The following is a 16,080-nucleotide window of genomic DNA, read 5'->3' as shown; positions in this document are numbered from 1 at the left end:
ACAACACTTGACTAGTGCGCGATTATCAGGGTATGAACTCACACTGTTAGCGAATCACATACACATAAAAAGATGCAATACGCTGAATCCAGCCACATTATTGCCGATTCCAGCAGACTCAGATGAGATTGAGCAACATGACTGTCTGTTCAGGACAGAAGAAGAGACGAAAGGGAGAGTAGATTTAAAGGATACTCCCCTGACTGAGTGTGATGGCACCTTATGGGTAGATGGGTCATGTTTCAAACTCCCTAATGGTGACACGACTGCTGCATATGCTATCACGACTTTACATACGGTCGTGGAAACTGCACGAGTGCCACATAATTCGGCCCAAGCAGCAGAATTGATCGCCCTCACGAGAGCATGTGTGTTGTCTGAAGGAATGAGAGTGAACATATACACAGATAGCCAGTACGCCTTTGGCGTGGCTCATAATTTTGGGCATTTGTGGAAAGAGCGTGGGTTCCTGACGTCGCATGGAGCTAAAATTCAGAATGGCAAGTTGGTGAATGATCTCCTTGAGTCACTGACCCTACCTTTGCAAGTTGCGATCATGAAATGCAGTGCGCATAGGAAAGTCACAGATGATGTTGGACGTGGGAATGCGTTTGCTGATGAGACCGCGAGAGAGACAGCACAGAATGTGAAGACTAGAATGTATGTTGCAGGCCCCGCAAGATGGGTTAATGATGTGGGAATGTGTGAGAACACAATAGAGAGTGTGAAGTCGCTTCAGGCTGAAGCTACAGAGGAAGAGTTAAGCAAGTGGAGAGAAAGCATGGGTAAGTTGGATGAGAATGGTTGTTGGGTTGACCTGACAGAACATAGACGATGGTTGTTGCCTGATGCATATGTGCTTCCAGTGGTTACTATGGCACATGGAATGGCGCATATCAGTACGAAAGGTATCTGTAAGTTGTTGGCTCCAGTATGGCAGAATGCTGGGATTCCCAAGTGTGCAGAGAATGTGGTCAAGAATTGCATAGTATGCTTGAAGTACAACCCTGGTAGGGGAACCCCAACTCCGGCCGGTCATTTTGCACCCCCATCATGTCCATTCGAAGTTTTGCAGCTGGACTTTATTCACATGGAAAGATGCAACAACCTGAAATATGTATTGGTGGTTGTTTGTGCTTTCTCCAAATGGATTGAGGCTTATCCTCTGAAAGATAACACTGCCCTATCCACAGCCAAAGCCCTTGTGAAGGAGTTTTTCCCCAGGTTTGGGATGCCGAGAATGGTATGGTGTGATAATGGTAGTGAGTTTGTGGGTAAAGTGATGAAGAATGTATGTGAAGGGCTAGGGATAAAGCAGAAGTTCCACGCTGCAAATCACCCCCAATCAGCTGGACTAGTAGAACGCTACAATGGAGCCTTAAAGCTCAAGCTGGCCAAAATCCAGGCGAGCACTGGTCTTAAATGGCCTGACGCTCTGCCTCTAGCACTCTTGTCCACCAGAATGACGATACACTCACGAGTGGGCCTTAGTCCCTATGAAGTAGTCTTTGGCCGCCCGGCCAACGTATGGGGTGTGCCAAGGCCTACGAAGTTCAGTGAGATTGAGCATCCAGTACTGCTCGATTACCTGTATGATTTGACTGTTAAACTGCGTGTTTTGCACCAACAGGTACATGATACTCTTCCCCAAGCCTCTGAACCTCCTGGACACCCTATCAACCCTGGTTCGTGGGTCCTGGTCCGGAATTTCCAGCGCAAGGGCAACGACGAACCTCGCTGGATCGGCCCCCATCTTGTTCTTCTTTCGACAAGATCAGCAGTGCGAGTGAAAGGGAAGAAGCACTGGATTCATGGTACTCACTGCAAGGTAGTTCCCTTGCCTCTACCATATGACCAGTGGGTCAACGAGGGTATCGCCGACTCAGAGACAGACATTGTACCTCGCTTTGTACCATTCAGTGACGCACGCCTAAAAGACACAGCTTCAGTCCAAGAGAGTGACAATATTCTGCAGGAAGCTGTGCCGCCATCAAATCAACTGGACACTACTGAGCCTGAACTTTTGTTTCAAGACCAAACAGCACCTGGCCATCTCCGCTATAACTTGAGACCTAGGCCCATGGACAAATAAAGATTTCCTCATTATTTCCCTTTTGACATTTTTTGCTCTCCCATCTGAAGGACTTTCTTGATTTTTGTTTTTCGAACCACCATCCGGGTTCTGCCGCAGGGTCGCGGTGCCAAGACTTTGGGGTACAGGCCGAAGACGCTAGGTCAACGGTTCTGGTTGGTCTAGGGCGTTTCCCTGGACTGACAGGCGTACTCCTTAGCAGAAGAAACTCATCCACCGCGAGCGGCCCGAGTAGAGGATGGAGTTTTGTAGGATGGAGAGACCGATTGAGGAAATGAACTCTCAAACAAGGATGTGTAGAATTGTAAAAAGTAAATGTTTTGTCTTTTTGTGCTTTGTTACACTGTGTAGTATCATGATGTTTATTGTAGGATGTGTGTTTTTCTCTGCTCCAAAACCCATTACACCCACTCAACAGCCTATATCTCTTTCTACTGCCTCCTCTCACTCTTTTCACCCTTTGCCTGAGCACGAACAGACCCGACGATCAGAGTTCGTAAATAACTCGTTTATCCAACTCTTGCACCAGCACCAACTGGTAATAAATACGACCAATTGCTGGGTCTGTGGGTTAATGCCCCATACCACTAACAAGGGTATTCCCTACCTGGTGCTACCGTACAGTTACAATGGATCGTCATGGGCATTCCAAACCATGTTTCTCTACGCCCTAGATACATACTCCCCTCGCCCACCGCGTTCCATCAGACCCATCACCAATAATAAGGCTTTGATGAAAGGAGTTGCCGATATGAGTAGGGATATTAATGCATACTCGTCCATTCCCAAAGAAGAGCTGAGACCTTATGTAGGATGGAACGCGACGGGGTATAGTATTAGTCTGGGTGAAAGACAGCGAAAAATCTCATCTCCAATCTGGGTCGTACCCCACCTGGGTCGGTTCTGCTTACAGGGTAATGGTCAGAATCCTAGGGCTCAACTGGGAAGAAGTGACTGTACTGAAACGTACACTTTCCCGTCACAGTTTTCCCCTGCGTTTTTGGCTGCTAAGGGCACATATTTCATCTGTCATGACCGAGCATATACATGGTTGCCCCCTGATTTCTCGGGCACATGTTATATTGCGAACTTGCTACCGCCGACATTTACTGCCGCCTCCGACTATCACAAGACCAGAGTTGTGAGAGGCGTGATTAGTAAGGAGGACACTGCCGGTCAGGAAGCAGGAGACTTTTTCCTGGGTTTCCTGCCGTTTTGGGGACCTATGGTCAATAGTAGGAACCTGAGACAGCTGACTCGTGTGGTTGAATCCACCGTCAATGTAACGGCTGGTGCCCTTAGTAATTTGACAGCTGAGCTCCAAGCGGATCGCCTTATGACTTTGCAGAACCGCATGGTTCTAGACGTTATTCTTGCAGACCGCGGTGGGGTATGCAAGGTCATCCAATCCAGTTGCTGCATTTTCATACCAGACAATGCTCCAACAGTGTATCAAGCCATCTCCAAACTCCATAAAATATCTGAAGCCATACACGTGGATAAGGGAGATTGGTCACTGATGGGATGGTTCTGGGAATTGATATCTGCCTGGGGTTGGAAAGTTCTGATGGTCATTGGAATGATCTTAGCCATTCTTTTCCTGTTCTGTCTGTGTATACAGTGTGCTCCCGCGATATGTGGCCTCTGTGCTACCTTATGTGTAAGGAAACCTGTATCGAGGGACGAGCTAAGTAATAGGATGATGCTACAGCAACATCTCCATGACTTCGTGAACATTGACCTAGACTCGGATTAAGATGAGTATAGTGATTGCCTATGTAAGGGCAAAAGGAGGGTCTGTCGTACTTTGGTATTCGGAACCGCGTAGGAGACAGGTCCCTACCCCTGTCTATTTTGGTATTAGCGAACCGCAAATGGTGAATGCGGCACGTACGAGTGCTTTATGTGCCGTTCTAGCTACGAATGCACTGTGTACACGTATTCTGCTCAACTACGCGGGTTCCATTTTGGAAGCAGTGGCCATCTTGTCATTGCCCTCACATAGGCTATGATGGAGTTAATACGGGCCTCACAGTACACGGGCTTTCCCTCTGACTTCTCTGTGACCTGGGCAGCTGGCTCTGCTGCCCCGGGTCAAACCGGTCTCACGAGCTCCCCTTCCTCCTTCCACCTGTGATTCGTATCAGGGCTTGACCCGTCATAAAGCCCTTTCATTCTACACAATCCCCCGGCTAATCTCTTCCACACCTGCTTGTTCTTGCTTTATGACTTGTTTCCCAAAACAGGAGATGCTCATATTTATTGGGGGGGTCTATTTACTTCAAACATGGGATCTGAACCTTCCTGTGTAAATCATTGTGGGCTGGCCGAACTGGAATGTGGGATGGTCATCATGACTCTGCCTTTTCTTTGTAATGTACACTTATATATTGCCGTATCATAAAACCTAGGAATGTATGCTTGAGGCCAGAAAAAGGGTATTTAAGATGAAGTCCGTTTCTATGATTTTCAGCAGTCTCCTGAGAACATACACGCTGTTGTACTTCTAGGATATCTGTCATTGGTCTGCAGCCAATAAACGATTCTTTGACTTCACCCAGAAGACTCTGTGTTTCTGTAGGTCCGGAACAGGGTGAAACCCCGAAGTCATAGGGTGTGTGCCCCTGCACCGCTGGGACTAAAATACCCAGTACTTCAGAACTGCATCGCCCCCTCCATCGCTGCTGGATCTTCCTGATACGGACCTTTCCCACAGCCCAACGCTTCTGCCAGGCCCTGCTTGAGGCCACCTGCTCCCCAGGATGGCTAATGAATCCATTCCAGAGTGTACACTTGGCTAGTTATCACAGTTATATCCCAATGGCCACATCTATGAACATCCTACCATGAGGAGGGGTCCTCCACGATTCCCTTTTCCCTAGCGTTTTCTTACTTATCCACTGTTTGGGTGACAGATGCTTCCGTTCCCGAAATATTGGGTGGAAGAGGGGGGGTTGAGGGAAGAGGCTGCAGCCCCAGTTTTTATTGTTTGTTTTTGTTGTTTATTGCACCAACAATTTCCTTCCACATCGAGACGACCACACATCACCCAAAACTACGCCGACATGTCCATTGCCTACTTTTGCGGCCTTCCTTCGGCCACCTCTGTCGCCCCTGCCAGCTGCCCACCCCTTGTCCACCTTCCCACTGCCTGACGGTCAAGCTGGTGCGGTCCAGCTCCATATAATGCCCTGGAATGTTAACAGACTCCTAGATAAGGTCAAGCGCGCAGCTGTCCTGCATTATGCCGATCTCCCCTGAGGAGGTTCATGACGCCATATCGCGCATGGCTGCAGGTAAAACACCTGAACTGGACGGGCTCCCTCAAGAGTCCTATGCATCCTACCGGGACACCCTGGTCCCACCTCTCCTGGAAATGTACCGAGAGCCAGTGGACTGCGGCTCCTTCCGTCCAGAGATGGACCTGGCCACCATCGTGGTGATCCCTAAGTCTCAGCCCCCCTCGAACCGTTGCTCCAACTACCGCCCCATTTCTCTAATCAACTCAGAGCTTAAAATCTTCGCCTCCATCTTGGCCAACCGTATACAACCATACCTGGCCAAGCTGGTCCACCCAGACCAGTGCAGTTTTATGCTCTCCGGAGGGACCAGGCACTGCCTTCGATGCCTCCACCTTGCCTTAGCGAATCGGTATCTCCTAACTCCCTACTTATCTCTCCTTCTTGTGGACTTTGAGAAGGCATTCGATTCGGTGGACTGGGGTTATTTGGACGCAGTGTTGGAGGAAATGGGTTTTGGGCTCCCCTTCCGTAATCTGGTTAAGACGTTGGACTGTCGCTTTCAGGCTCAGGTTCTAGTAAACGGGGCTCTGTCCCATCCCTTTCCCATCAGAAGGGGCCCGAGACAAGGCCGCTTCTCTTTGCGCTGATCATGGAAACCTTTGCTTGTCTTGTCCGCTCCGACCGGTCTCTCACGGGATGGAGCAAGCCCAGTTTTGCAGAGGACAAGATCGCGCTCTACGCTCTGCGGATGTGATGTGTTTTCATCTATATTTTGTCTTACATATTATGATCTTGACTGGTGGTGTTATCTTTGCTACGATTTCATAAAATCAATCAAACTGGTTATCAAAAAAAAAGATGTTTTAGCATCTTAGACTTTGTTATAGTTCTTGGCAGTCTTAAACGGGTACAGTTGGTTTCTGCAGCCTGTCAGACATCTTTTTCAAACATAACTTCCCCAGCCTCTGTTCCTCTAATACCTTTCCAGGCTCATATCTAAATATTGTCATATGGGCTTGCTTATTCAAATGTTTTTCAGTGCTATCAACATCTCTAATTGTATGCTGCGGACTATATTTCTCAGTACGCCATGCCTGCCACCACAGAAATACCACGGAGTGACATGAGAAGTTACAGTGTCAGCTTAACAGCACAACTCGAGTGGCAACCTCCTGCATGCAGAGATTCAGGTCCTGCACTTGCGTGAGCTTATGTGGCATTCACAGAACAGTGGGAATAGTGCAACACTCAAATGAAAGGTAACAAAGGAAATGGCAAAAGAGTGCTTACTGTTACTGGCAAGTTCACATTTGTATTTGAGACATTATGGGGAAGATGTATTAAGTTCAAAGCAAAGTTTTGCTAAATTATTTACTTTCCAGTACAACACTTGTTTTGATGTGGAAAGTTGTCAAAATGTAACGCAAATAGTGCCTTTGCTACTTTGACTTACTTTGCCTCAAGGGGGCCCTGCTGTGGTTGGCACGTGGTAGTGCCCATGTAAACAGATAAAGGTTTCGACATGAAAATCTATCTACTAGCAATGGTAGACATGGCTTTGGGCCAAAAAATAGCACCTCTTCGAACCAGTTGTTTAACAAGCATTGGCATAGCCAATAGGTCTCGCTTTTGGGACCTTATAAGTATTTAGTTATGCAACTTTTGCATGGCTAAACACTTATAAGGTCCCAAAGGCGAGACCTATTGGCTATGCCAATGCTTGTTGTGATTTGACACCTATATTTGCAGTGATAGTGATGTCAGGCCTATATCTGCAGCAATAGTGATCTCACACCAATATCTGCAGTGATGGCAATCTCACACCAATATTTGCTATAATAGATATTCCACACTTACATCTGCAGTAATAGTGATATCACACCTATATCTACAGTGATATCGATCTCACACTTGCAAGCACAGTGACATTTAGTGCGCAAATTAAAAAGTAATGCAAAGTGCTCTTCAAAGTAGCGTATGTGTGAAACAATGATGTATATGAGCCTGTAAGTGTAGTCACTATTTTAAATGCATGCAGTATTCTATTCCTGTATATAAAGAAATTAACACTAACTGTACGAGCTCACACTGCAGCCTAGCGAACTGTAAGAAAGAAGATGGGCCTCAGAAATAAAAGAAGCCAGCAGTGCGGTTAAAGTAGCTGCTGGGTCAAAATGTCTAAATAAGGGAAGGCACCACTTCGATGTTTAATCCGCAACATGTTGAAGGCTAGCGCTTATACAAGCTATGGTAGGAGCATGTACAGGTACAGCGCGAAAGCTAGTTTGTATATTAGGAGTATGTAGTGCGTAGGATTGTATTATACTAAAAAGTGCACATACATGAAGCGCACTGAAGTGAACTGCAGTGGAGGTGCACTTATAGTTAACGGTAGAGAAATGCACAGTGAGACCTTAAAAACGGCACAAATAGGAGATGTAGCTCTGTAATTTAAAAAACTTACCGTGTTTGTTTGCAGCGAAAGTAGTGAAACTTTTAGAGTTGGCGATGTCTAGGTATGGCATTGGATCAAGAAGTAATTACAAAAGCTTGTTCTGTTCCATTTAAGTACCAAAATAGTTTTTAAAAAAGGGAACCCTATTTTAAATCACAAAAGTATAGCACATGGCCTTAGTTAAAAAAACATGTACGTGAGGTAGAGATGGGGTGCTAATGTTCCCTTGTCTGCCAAGTAGGTGCGAACGTTAGATTGTAAGGATGAAAGGGTTGGTTAGGTGTGGCCCAAAGAAGAATTAGAGGGTATGTTTCACTTGTGCGGCCGCTAAAGTAATCATTTCGCGGGCGCTTTGATGTTCGCAGTGGCCGTGCGGCTCACTGAGAACATCAAAGCGCCCACGAAATGTACACGCAGGCTGCCAAATGGTGCGCGCGCCCGGCGCACATGCACTGTAGTTGGGGTCCTGAAAAGCACTCGTTTGCACTTCCAAATCCCCGTTTTCTATAGCTCTCGCCAGAGCAGCGCTAAAGCGCTGGCTCAGGCGAGACCTAAAAAGTGACATGTTTTTGTTGAGGGTATGCTTCCACAACAAAACCTGTGCTAGACATAATGCATACAGCCTTGTACTACATTGCAAGGGTGTGTGTGTAGCACAAAGATAACTTAAAGAGCGCTAGCGCTGGGGGAGAGAGAAACAGCGCTGTATCAATGTACATATGGCACTGTCCTGTCCTACACCGATCACACAACGCAGAACAGTGACTTTGGCTTATGTGCTGCATTACGTGACAATTCTGTAAATTCACCAACATATCTATTGCCTCCTAGACCTGGACAACAGTCTGGGCTTCAGTTTCAGTCCTCCTGCAACTCCTTGCAGACAAGCTCATTATCTCTGTTGGATCTCTAGAAACACCTGCAGATAGGAAACCATCAGACTGCACACTGTGAAGTGTAAAAACAGAAAAAAGTCACCTGGCATTTTACATGTATGCACCCAGGATCTAGAACAACATCCCTATATCCATCAGGATTGCCCGGACGCAGCTCCAGGAAAGAGTTGAAGATGCCTCTCTGTAAAGAACACTACATCAAAAAGCATTAGTCACCATGAACCAGCTACCTCTCCTATGACAAGCTGAATTTATCCTTGTCTTCGACCCTGTAGAGAGCTTAGCTGCCTTTTGACTAGGTTCACACTATAGAAATACCAAATACATATACATACATACCTACATATATAACTTTTCCGACATTACATGTGTGCTGTCCTGCACCGCATAGAACCAATGTGGGAAACGTTTTGTAGTCCAAGCATAGAATTGCACTGGAGAGTACTCACTCAGTACAAAACATATACTAGATATGAAATGGTTGCTGGGCTGCGTTGCGTGACATATTTGGAAATCTACCCTCATTTGTATTACCTCCAGGACCTTGATAACAACCCTGGGTTCAATTTCAGTCTTCCCGCAGCTCCCAGGAAGAGGAACTGATGTCAAAACATTCTACTGGACAGAAGTGGCCAAGTGAAAGTGAAGGTGGAGAACGTGGGAGAGGTTAAAGTGCATTGTGGGTTATTTGAATGACACATGTGGGAACATGTCTAATGGTTGGAGACTGGGACGGAATAGAGTACAACCTCAAAACGTTTTTTACCCACTGAGCCTTTTTCTTTTAAAAATACCTGTTGTAGTCTGAGAGAATGTAGGCATGCCCCTCGTCTCCATTGTTGAGTAAGAACGACATACAATTAATACTAAAGGATAGCATATGGCAGGGTGTTTCAAGATGAAGCTGCTAAGGTACGTGGTTAGACTCATTCACCAGCATGGCAACAACAAGAAGCTATACATTAAAGTATCGCCCATTGAGGACAGTGCCTAATTTGTATGTAAGTGTAAAATAATATGTTCTGTTGCCCAATGTGTTCCTCAGAAGCGCCCAGCCGACACAGACGGATGTTGGGATTGCAGAATAGCCGCTCTGGGTAGTCTGGATTGCAGCTCATGCCTGTTTCTACTCCCACCATACGCGCCCCGCACCTTTACTTCAAAGTTGCAGGTTCTTTTTCTCCCCGCCTATCTCTGTTTGTAACTATGTTTCTATTTTTCTCTTTTTAGGTCTCGCCTTGCTATCGCGTAAGCGATCGTGAGGCGAGACTATAGAGAGCGGGTTTGAAAAGTGCTCCCAAAAAGCGGATTGCCTTGCTAGCACGCGATCAATCACGCGCATCGTGCCGTCATGCAATCCGCCTTTTGGGAGCACTTCAAAGGGTCTGCTCCCCCGCCCCCAAGCGCGCGCGCACCCCGCTCCGCTGGGCTTGTTAAAAGTAGGGGCACGCCGTGCCCTTCCGATCCCGCCCACTTCTACCACTGTGTCAGTGTAACAGTGTCCGGGTCAGCGGCGGCAGTGGTTGTGATTTTCAGGAGACTCGGGTTCATGAGGCATGCTTGACTTCTGCGGTCCCGTAGAAACCCAGCTCTGAGTCTGCAGAAACAGGGAACCAGACGAGTGCAAGACCCGAAATGCTGCAGGAGAGCTTCCGTCGAAGCTTATGGCGGCCGGACGCGGCTCCCAAACAACCGCTGCACAGGACAGCTGAACGCGGCTCGACAGCGGCCGCACCACCAAGCAGAAAAACAACACTAACATCCCAGCAATCTCTGTGCCGACAATGTTAGCACCTCGAAACTGAACCGAGGCATAACTGATCACTGTTACGCCCGATTTACTATGAATGTATCGCTGTTGACGGTTCCTGTGCTTTAAAGGGCAGTGACGTGAACCTGAACTCAAACGTTCTAATGCGTAGTGTTACACCGCCATCTTTAGAAGGTAGGACATAGATGTCACGGAATAAGCGAATAACTCGAGTGCTTCTTTCACCTTTCCAGTTAACCTGCAAGGAACGCCTTGTTGTCGTTTAGCCGCTCTGGTCTTCAGTGCTTTAGCGCTCCCCTAGTGCCATTGCCTCGCATATCACTGAGAAAAACGACATATGAAATCAGTAAACACGACGCCATAATTTATTTAAAACACAAACGTTTCCCAAATTATCGAATCAAAAGTTGTCTAAATAAAACTCTTAAACACCCTGTTTTGCTCCACTCCTGCTCCAATCAGAAATGCTGTAAAAAGTATTCTAGTAACGTGGCGCTCATGGTCTCCTCTGATTTCCATTACCATTGACAGAAAAGTTACGCTCTAGTTTGAAATCGGAGCACAAGTGCAGCCCTTCCGGAAGTATAAGGAAAAGTGGTTATAGTATAACAAAAGCCTATTTGCGTGTGCGAAACATATAATTAATCAATCACGATTATGCCTAATAATTAAGATACATGATTAGGTATGTTAGATAGCATCTAAATGTCTTTAAACTAATGTAAAAAAAACTATAGAACAGCAAATTAGTATTTACTAAATGCCTATTACTTCATAACATTGGGTAATTAAGTAAAACAAACTGAAATATAGTGTGAATATATTTTATGTTTGCCTTTACAAGATGGCCGCTAGATTTACAACTACAAAGACCGGCTGCATTTAAACTTGGCTATGATTACCTTGTGTGAGGTATAGTCACGTGACAGCGCTTGAATGCCCGATAAAGATGACCGCCAACGTTCTGTTAAAAGGGGGCAAGTGTCAGAATCTGACAGCATGGCTACAGCAGCATCAGTAAGTGACTTCCAAGACCGCGAGCTTGCAGCTTCGGGAGCGTAGTCAGAGAATAACACATTTGGCATACGTGCGTTCCGGCTGCAGGAAATCCTGTCACTGACATTCACTGTGGTTGACCCATGTATTTGTGAATCACTGCTCGGGCTTTACCACTGGATCTTTAAAGACTGTTTGTAAGTGCTGACGGTTGCTGTGTTGTAATTGACCTGTGCTGCCCTCTATCGTACCCGTGGGCAAGGGGTCACCTGTTTGTTGAGTAATGCAGTGGCTGGAGTCTGTGCAGACCGTCGCTTATTCTACTAAAAAACCGAGAAGAGGGTCTGCCACCAAGTCTTTGCTCGGTTTGCCTAGACTGTTAATTTCTACCAGGAGGCGTTCCTTACCACAGAGTCTGTTAGTGGTAGGAATAACATCTCCATGTTGCAAGAAACACGACTGTCTATCCTGTTTAGTTTTCATTGATAGGACATCATCTTTGCTACGTTATTCACTTTTTCTGTGATATGCAGACAGTTTCATTGCATATTATAAGCAAGCACCCCTCGGAGGTATTCTACGTTGCTGTGATATGTACACACTTGATTAATTCTCTAAAATAATTTTTACGTATGCTGTATACATTTCAGATAAGAGCATTTTTTTAAACACAGAAATATGTTAAAAAATGCACTTATCTGAAATGTATACAGCATACATAACAAGCATTTGCAATACAATAGGTCTCGCAGTTACACAAGTTAAAGCTATTGCCATTGTAAATGACAATGCCAATATGCATTGTTATTTGCAATGTCAATAGCTCAAACTCGCGTAAATGCGAGACCTAATGCATTGCAAATGCTTGTTTTCCTTCCCTACGTTTGTATTTATCTCCCTCTTGCTCTGGATGAAAGACTTTTGAGGAAACATTATTGCTGGTCCACAAAAATGAGTGCCGGAGGTCCCCACCTGCAACCACAGAATCAAATTAAGCACTGGTTGAGGATACCCATCACTTGAAGAGCTCCTCGCTCTAAGCTTCACTCACCAACCGTTGTGTATTTGGAGTCAGAAATATAAGTCCTGGTACACAGAATCAGGATTTGATCAATTTTTCAACCTTTGTCACTTTCATGACCACAGAACATCAGCCAGTATTGCAGATTAAATGTTGTTATAACTTAGGGTTGTAAGACTTCATTTTTTCGGGAGAATGGAATAGCCACTGAGGGTTGCCAATCCAGTGAACATCCTCAAAGTTGTAATGTTGTGGGTATGTATTATACTTGCAAATTTGCTGTTGCTAGTGAGACCTGATTTGTGCACTGACTCCCCGGTCCACCACAGCTATTCGGGCTGATTGATGTGGAGGGAGAACAGGGCGATCCTACTTCCTGGTATTGCCATTATTCGGCGGCCATCTTAGTGGGGTGACGCTCTAGTGTTCCTTGAGCCTAATCTATATCAACTCCCATTGTACCGCGCAGCGGCACGCGCAGCGGTAGCGCCCTAGACGCGCCGAAGAGGCGCCAAAGAGAAGCCAGTCTGCGCCAGTCCGCGTCCAGACACTTCCAGCTTCCGGTCCTAGCCGTTAACATGGTAGGAAACTTCCTTTCATACAGTACCTCCTCACTGCATGCACTGCGCCCTACCTGCAACCCATTATGCATACACTCAGTCCTTCCTACAAATTCGAAGGCCCACTGTAAAACATGTGATTGGGGCATTCTTACCCCAAATACAGGGAAACATTCCTTCAAGCAGAAATGGAGGATGTTCCTCCTCAATTGCCGATCCCTGCCGAAACACTATGCTGAGCTGGCCATGTTGATAGAGGAGCTCAATCCTGATGTCCTCTTCTTAACAGAGACATGGCTTCAGCTAGAAACCGATCCTGCAACAGTTTGGGCCATCCCCCAAGGTTATACTCTTAAACGATTTGATCGCAAGACTGGCAGAGGTGGAGGGTTGGCCATTATCTATAGGGCCTACTTTAGATGCCGGGTCATTCCCTCCTCCACGCCAGCGTGCGAGAACTTACATTTCACTCTTGAGTTCTCCCCTTCCACCACTTTCTCTGGTATTTTAGTCTATCGACCACCTGGCACCCTTAACAACTTCATCACTAACATGATGGATATAGTTGCCAGCCTAGTGCTCACCTCGGCAAATTTCACACTGCTGGGTGATCTGAATTTACACCTAGACAATCCGCTTGACTCAATAGCCAACAGTTTTCGAACTAACCTTCAGTCCATTGACCTGTCCCAGAAAGGTTTTCAATCAACGCACATCAAGGGGCATCTTCTAGATAACATTTATAGTAATCTAGATAGCCTAACCGTCGAGGCTCCTGTACCACTACCTTGGACCGATCACTTTTTAGTACCCTTTACATGGTCCACATGCACTCCCCCCACTTTACGAATTCACAATAAGCATTGGGGAAGAAAATGGGCCTCTCTCCCACTTCCCAAGTGGAAACTAGCTCTCACAGAACATCTACCCCCGAAGGTGGCCAATCCCAATACAGCCACTGTCAATTTTGATAACTGGATTTCCAGTTCCCTTGACCTAGTCCTGCCAAAGGAACCCTTGCACTTAATAAACAGAGCTAAAGTTGCTCCCTGGTACTCCCCGGTTCTTAGGACTATGAAACAACCCTGTCGCAAATTAGAGAGAGCCTGGAGACAAGAATACTCACAATCAAAGAAAGTTGAGTACAGAGCCGCAATAAAGCTCTACAAAAACCAAATAAAATCTGCACAAGCCCATTTCCATTAAGTCAAAATCAACCTAGCTGCAAACTCCCCTAAAGAAATCTTTAAAATAGCCAAATCTTTAATCTCCCCCCCTCCACCTGAGCGTCTGTCATCCGCAAGCCACCTTCTTCTCTCAGAAGATCCAGGCCATTTATTCTTCATTTTCTACTGGCAATGGTGACACGATGTGCACCACCACTTCAGATTCTAACCTCTTGGCTCCCAGCTCACTGGACAAATTCCCCCTCCTAGATCCCGTCACTTTAGATAGAATGCTTCTTAATGTCACCTCGGGATCTCCTAATGACCCAGCTCCTCCGCAGACTCTCAATAAGGTGATGGATGTCATCCGCCTAGTCATCTTGGATGTCCTTAATGCCTCCATCTCCTCTAAATCTGTCCCAGTACCCTGGAAGTGTGCGATGGTTAGGGCCCTTTTGAAAAAGCCCACCTTGGACCAGAACAACTTGGCCAACTTTCGCCCCATCTCCTTACTGCCCTGGATGAGCAAACTGCTTGAAAGGCACATCAATAATATCTTAGTAGACTACTTAGAATCAAGTAATCTGCTATGTGCCTCTCAGACAGGTTTCCGCCCTCAGCATGGAACTGAAACTGCTCTCCTAGCGGTGACGGAAGAAACTAGATCGGTGCTGGATCGGGGAGGAAAAGCAGCCATCATATTACTCGACCTCAGTGCCGCGTTCGACACTGTTAACCATGCCACACTACTACATCGTTTGAAAGGCGTGGGCGTGTCGGGCGCGGCCCTGGAATGGCTGACCTCCTTCCTGGACGAGCGTTTCTTCCAGGTGTTTGAGGGTGAGGTAGTCTCCCCTAAGCAACCACTTAGCTGTGGGGTTCCCCAGGGCTCGTCCCTGAGCCCCACCCTTTTTAATGTCTATATGCGACCTCTAGCGGAGATAGTCCAGTCTTTTGGTGTGCGTATTGTCACCTACACGGACGACACCCAACTGGTGGTCTCTCTGGACCACACCGAGGAGTCATCCAACACCCTGGGCCTCTATCTAGAGGCCGTTGCTAAGTGGATGCAGTCCTCCTGTCCCAAACTTAATGGGGAGAAGACGGAGATTATGTTATTGGGCAACTCTCCCCCGTCCACGCTGGCTTCCATTTGGCCCACTTGCCTCGGTGCTCCTCCTCCTCCTAAAGCTCAGATAAAGAGCCTTGGAATCTGGCTCGATAAAGCGCTGGACTTTTCGATCCAGGCTACCAAAACTGCCTCTAAGTGCGTCGGTCTAATGAAAATGCTCCGTAAAGTCCTCCCTCTGCTTCCTTTCCAGGCGAGGAGAATCATGGTTCAGGCCCTGATATTCTCCCGCCTGGACTATGGAAATGCTCTATACCTAGGGGCTCCGGCATCAGTGACCAATAGGCTTCAAATCACACAAAACTGTGCCACTCGATTACTATTTAACATCCCCCGTTGGCAGTCAGCCAAGAAAGCTCTAAAAGAACTGCACTGGCTCCCAATGGCCGCCAGAGCTCAGTTTAAGGCTATGTGCATTGTGCACAAATCCTTCCATCGTACAGGCCCTGCCATTCTGTTCCCCTTAGTTATGCCTTACGCTCCATCTAGAGCCCTTCGCTCTGGTTCACTGCACCTAGCAACTACAACAAAAATCAACAAAGCCCGATGGGGTGGCCGTTCCTTCTCCCATACCGCCGCGAGAATCTGGAATTCCCTCCCCTTAGCTCTCAGAGAAAATAATAACCGGTTGGCATTTAGGAAGGCTTTGAAAACCCACCTGTTCGCAAAAGCGTGTTAGTCTCACCCTGCGGCCCGCCACAGTGATCAATTAAAGCGCTGCGAGGCCTCCGGGTAGTTACGCGCTATATAAA

Source organism: Triturus cristatus, chromosome 6 (assembly GCF_964204655.1).
Source record: "Triturus cristatus chromosome 6, aTriCri1.1, whole genome shotgun sequence".
Taxonomy (NCBI): domain Eukaryota; kingdom Metazoa; phylum Chordata; class Amphibia; order Caudata; family Salamandridae; genus Triturus; species Triturus cristatus.
The sequence above is the reverse complement of the archived record's forward strand: the minus strand, read 5'-3'. Positions refer to the sequence as shown.